Here is a 5383-nt window from a genome sequence, read left to right as displayed (position 1 = left end):
GAGAAGAAGGGAGGGAGGGAGGCGGGTATCAAATCCATGCAGCAGACTAGCCAGGATTGGAGCCTGGGATGTTTTAGTTGTGGTTGCAACTTCTTTTGGTGGTTTCAGCCTAGATGTGTGGCTGAACCCCAACTCCATGTCTTGCTGGCAGTTTTGCCCACATGGGCCTCAAGTGAGATGGTACTGCACCATGAGTGTATTAATCCCTAGTGCAGACTGACCAGGAACAGGGACCTGGCAGTTCCTGGCTCCCTGTGCTGGGGATTGTCGTGTCTCAACATTGTGGTATAGCTGAGACTGGATGTCCAGGCTGTAGCCATAAGCCTGGGCCCTTTTTGCTGTTCCACAGCTATTGCATTTCAGCCCAGCTCGGTGTGGCTGATCCCACTAGCTGTATGATCGGTGGCAGATTTGGGCCAGGGTGAAGCCCTGGCTCCTCTTGTTGTTTATCCAGGGCTCTGTGCAGAATAGGCCTGGCCGACTTTTTGCCTCCCGGTCCAGGCCCAGTGAAACAGGCCTGGTGCTCTTCTGTTGTATGTTCAGGCACTGTTGCAGGTGAGGCCTGAGTCTCCCTTTTATTGTTTTTCAGTTGTTGTGTCTCAGCATAGCTGTGTTGCTGAGCCCAGTGTATGTTTGCTACATGTTTGGGCCTGGTTTTAGGTAGGCCTGGAACAGTTTGGGTATGGCACTTGTTGCTTTTTGTAGCTGTTTGTCCTACCACAAGCAGTGTGGTAAGCACTGGTTGCAGTTCAAGCTCTCTTGCTGTTTGACTGGCTTTGCTTTGAATTCTTTTGCAGTTGCCTGCCCCAGCAAAACTGGGATTAGGACGAGAAACTTTGGGGTGTGATATGCTGACGAAAACTTCAGTTAATTCTGCAAAGCCACCAGGTGAAAGAGGAAATTGGTGCTACAGCTTTTTAGGTGAAATGAGGCATCTCTTGCAATGCAGAAGGACCTACACTTTCTATCAGCTCCCTGTGGCTCAGTGAACCCATGATGCCCCTGATAGGACTCTCTGGTGCAGCCCCCCCTCTCCAGCCCATTGTTGAAGGGCAGGTATAGGGATCCAAGCCCCCAGAACTACCTGTTGGGGAGCCCCAAGTCCCAGACTGCCTGGGTCTGGGTAAAGCGTCCCTAAGAGGTTGCCACCTATATACTTTTTTTGTAGTTTATAGGGTTTTAAAATTATAGTTAGCATTTACTTTGGGTTTTTTTCTTTATTCTTTGTAATAAATTTGGAATTGTTTTCACATGGCTTGGAAGGGAAGGGTTGTTGGTTTTATTGGACACCTTAGTGATTCATTTAGTGTTTTCCAGGTAGTCTGGGTAGGGGTTCAAGCCGAGGTGAAATGTATTTTAGTACCCCAAAATTGAACTTGGACCTTGTTGCTGCTGACAGGTGCTCAGCAGAAGGGTTACATATGTATGAGCAGATCTCTTTTACAGATGCATGCACCCTTGCATCTACAAAAATAATACATGTTAAACATATCCGCTGTCTAAGCCCTTTGTTTCTACAGCCATACAATACCTGAGTATGCCACAGTCACTCTTATATTTTTAGCACTGCATTTTAAATTGGTATCAACTTAAAGTACTTTTGCAAAATTTTTGATCCTAGAGAAAAGCAGTGAACAATTTGCTATCTTATCATGTATTCTGTGGACCCTCTGAGGCTTTTAACTCCTAGGAAGTCTGTCCAGTACAGACTAATTAGTAGCATGCTGGTCCTTCAGGTTAAAGGGCTAAGTCCTACAACCTGTCTTTATAACAATCACAACTACTGCTGCTGCCATCACCACCACCACAAAGCAAAGTTCCAGAAATGCAGCATTCTGAAAAACAGCATGCCAAAGAAATGGACTTTGCCTTAGTTGAAATGACATGGCTTGGTGAAAGTCAGCAGAAAGTTAAGTGTCTGAGAAGTTTTTTGCTAAACGTAAAAAATATTTTGGAAATAGATTTCTGGCTCATTAGAACAATGGTTCAACAACACAAGCTGAGAGTCTGAAAGAAATGGATTGACAGTGTTCTTTTTGACACACAAAAATCCTTGGAATAAACAAAATGTCTATGGCTAGAAGCTGATAGGAAGATCTAGAGATGAAAATGAAACCGTAATCATCAAGCCTTCATATATATATTATCAGACTGGGATGTAATAATGTCAGTTATGACTCCCAAACCAGACAGGTTGTGCATAGCAAAATCCAATAACTTGCTCTAAACTAGGTTTCAAAATTGATTCATGAAATGCCCGTGCTGGTCAGCAACAGGCAACCACTATGGTATGAGAAAAACTTATTTCTTCAATTCCTGACATACTGACAAGGTTCCCCAGTCTGACCTTAGCTTAGTAATGGGGGGCATAAAGACCAATGCTGGGGAAAATAACAGACTTGGTTAAGCATGGGGTTGGGGCCATAAATCAGAGCAGTGTTAAAAATGACCTGGTCACAAATGTCCATAGAGCGTCTTGGAATGGAATCCCCAGGATCCAGACTTCGTCAGCTATGTACTGGATGGAAATGTACTTGAACTCTAGGAAATCTGAGCATACAAAAATGCTGAAATTTTATGTGACTTACTTTTGTGGCCAGATTCACAGAAGTTTAAGGCTGAAGAGACTTTTTGTAAGATCATTGGGTCCAGCCCCCCTGCTCTAGGCAGGAAAGATTGTTGGGGTCAAATAACCCCAGCAAGGTGTACATCCAGTCCCCATTTGAAGATCTCCAGGATAGGTGTCTGCACCACCCCCTCTGGGAGTCTGTTGCAGAGGATGGTCACACAACCATGAAGTTTTTCCTTGTATCTAGTCTGAAACCTTCTTCTAGGAGTTTGACCACTGCTCCTGGTTTTCCCTTGGGGCGCTTTGGTGAATAGTTGTTCACCTAGCCCCTGATGCTCTACCCTGATTATTTGTAAGCTGCCACCAAATCGCTCCTGAAGTCTTCTCTTTTCTAGGCTGAACAGTCCCGTATCTGTCAGCTTTCCCTCATAGCTTGCTCTTGACATAGCTTGCTCTTGAGACCTTTAATTATCTTCAAGAGGAGACTGGATAGGCACTTGGCTGGGGTCTTATGACCCCTGCCACCCCCAGTGCTCCTTCCTGTCCATACCAGGGGGTCGGACTAGATGATCTGTCTAGGTTCCTTCTGACTCATTGATTCTATGATTATATGTGTGGATAAAAGATCAAACTCAAGAAAACACAAAGCCCTGCAAAAGAAGATTAACAATAGCAAGCCAATGAACAAAGTAGTGTAGATGCAAGAGTAACTGGTTTTCCAGGCAAACAAATCTTAACCCTGGAAAAAAATTGGGTCTGAACCACGTGAAAGAAAGAAAACAAGCTAAAGCAAAGATCAGCTGCTCAGATATCTCCAGGAAAAAAGAAGGCACCACAAATTGGTCTCAGATAAAGGAGCACCAGGAGTGAAAAGCAACACCCAAAAAGACTAGAGAAAGTCAATGGAAGGTATCGTCAAAGGAACTGAAATGGCTACTGGCTGCTACAAAACCTGATATTAAAACACTTTAACAATTCAAAAGGTAAATTTGTCAAGGATATTTAAGTGAATAAGAATAGTAGAAAAAGAAGAAAAAAGTTGTGGGCAGAGCACTTTCAAGAGATATGTGACAAGTCAACACCTGAAAATACTTGGCTTTGACAAGGAAAACATAATCAGGGTTAGGCATAGTATCTTGCATGACAAAGTTATGAAAGATTTGATTAAAAAGTAAAAATTTCAGGAAAACTGCAGGTGAAAATCAAGCGATGGAGGAATGTGCTGAAAGCTTGATGTGAAGAAGACATCAATAAAATTACGAAGTTTTCAATGAATTATGAGACTAGAAAGACCCTCCAGGATGATGGAAAAAAAAGAGATGCTAGTCAAGAAAGGTGACCTCAGTAATTGCTATAATTGGTGAAATAGTATTCACTTTTAACAGTATTTAAATAAAAGGAGGGTGTTGAGTTGAATCTGAGGGAAAGGTGTTCTCAGTTTCAGCTCAAAACACTGCATATCTTCCAGATTTCCAGCCTAAAAAACGTCATCAAAGATGACCATGGGATTGGCAAAGATCTCTCAAACTTTGTTCATTTTGGAATATCGTAGAATTATAGAAAATTAGGGATGAAAGGTTAACTCAGGAGGTCAGCTAGTCCAACCCCCTGCTCAAAGCAGGACCAGCCCCAACTAGTCAAGGCTTTGTTTACTTGGGTCTTAAAAACCTCCAAGGACAGAGAGTCCACAGCCTCTCTGGGAAGCATGTTCCAGTGCTTTACTAACCTCCTCACAAGAGAGTTTTTCTTTGTATCTAACTTAAACTTCCCTTGCTGCAATTTGAGCCCATTGCTCCTTGTTCTGTCACTTGCCACCACTGAGAACAATCTAGCTCCATCCTCTTTGTAACCACCCTTCAGGTAATTTAAAGTCTGCTATTAAATCCCACCTCACACTTTTATCTTCTCCAGACTAAATAAGCCCAATTTCCTCAGACTCTCCTCATAAGTCTTGTTCCCCAGATCTCTAACTGTTTTCTTTGCCCTGTGCTAGACTCTCTTTTCTGTAGTGGGGGGCCCAAAATTCATAGTTTATAGGGTCAGAAGAGCCCTGAGCAGATCATCGAGTCTGACCCCCTGCCATGGCAGGAAAGAGTAGTGGGGTCAAATGACCCCAGCAAGGTGTTCATCTAGCCTCCTCTTAAAGACCCCCAAAGTAGGAGCCAGCACCACTTCTCTTGGAAGTTGGTTCCAAATCCCAGCTGCCCTGACCGTGAAGTAGCGCCTCCTGATATCTAGCCTAAATCTACTCTCTGCCAGCTTGTGACCGTTATTCCTGGTCACTCCTGGTAGTGCTGGGGGGAACAGGGGCTCCCCCAATGCCTGCTGGTCCCCTCTGACTAGTTTGTAACAGGCCACTAGATCCCCCCTCAGCCTTTTCTTGTGGAAGCTGAAAAGGTTCGGGTCCCGTAGCCTGTCCTCATAGGGCCTGCCCTGATGCCCCCAATTATGTGAGTGGCCCTCCTCTGGACCCTCTCCATGTTGTCCACATCCCTCTTGAAGCGCACTGCCCAGAACTGAACGCAATACTCCAGCTGCGGCCTGACCAGTGCTGCATAGAGGGGGAGTATCACCTCCTTGGACCTGCTTGAGATGCATCTGTGGATGCATGACGAGGTGTGGTTGGCCTTCCTGACTGCATCCCCACACTGCCAGCCCATGTTCATCTTGGCATCAATGATGACTCCAAGATCCTTTTCCGCCTCTGTACTGACAAGAAGGGAGTTCCCCAGCCTGTAAGTATGCTGCTGGTTCTTCCTCCCCAGGTGCATCACCTTGCACTTGTCAGTGTTGAATCCCATCCTATTCTCATCC

The 5383-nt window shown here is 44.7% G+C and overlaps 1 protein-coding gene across 4 annotated transcripts in view; it reads left to right on the top strand.

The window, feature by feature from the left end:
* The window catches only part of BACH2 (BTB domain and CNC homolog 2), a 264660-nt gene that overhangs the window by 75163 nt on the left and 184114 nt on the right, over nt 1–5383 (top strand). The gene's annotated exons all lie outside the window — the stretch shown is intronic.

Source organism: Crocodylus porosus, unplaced genomic scaffold (assembly GCF_001723895.1).
Source record: "Crocodylus porosus isolate Cpor-Errol unplaced genomic scaffold, CroPor_comp1, whole genome shotgun sequence".
Lineage (NCBI taxonomy): Eukaryota > Metazoa > Chordata > Crocodylia > Crocodylidae > Crocodylus > Crocodylus porosus.
Note: the sequence above shows the minus strand (reverse complement) of the source record. Positions and strands in the feature narration are given on the sequence as shown.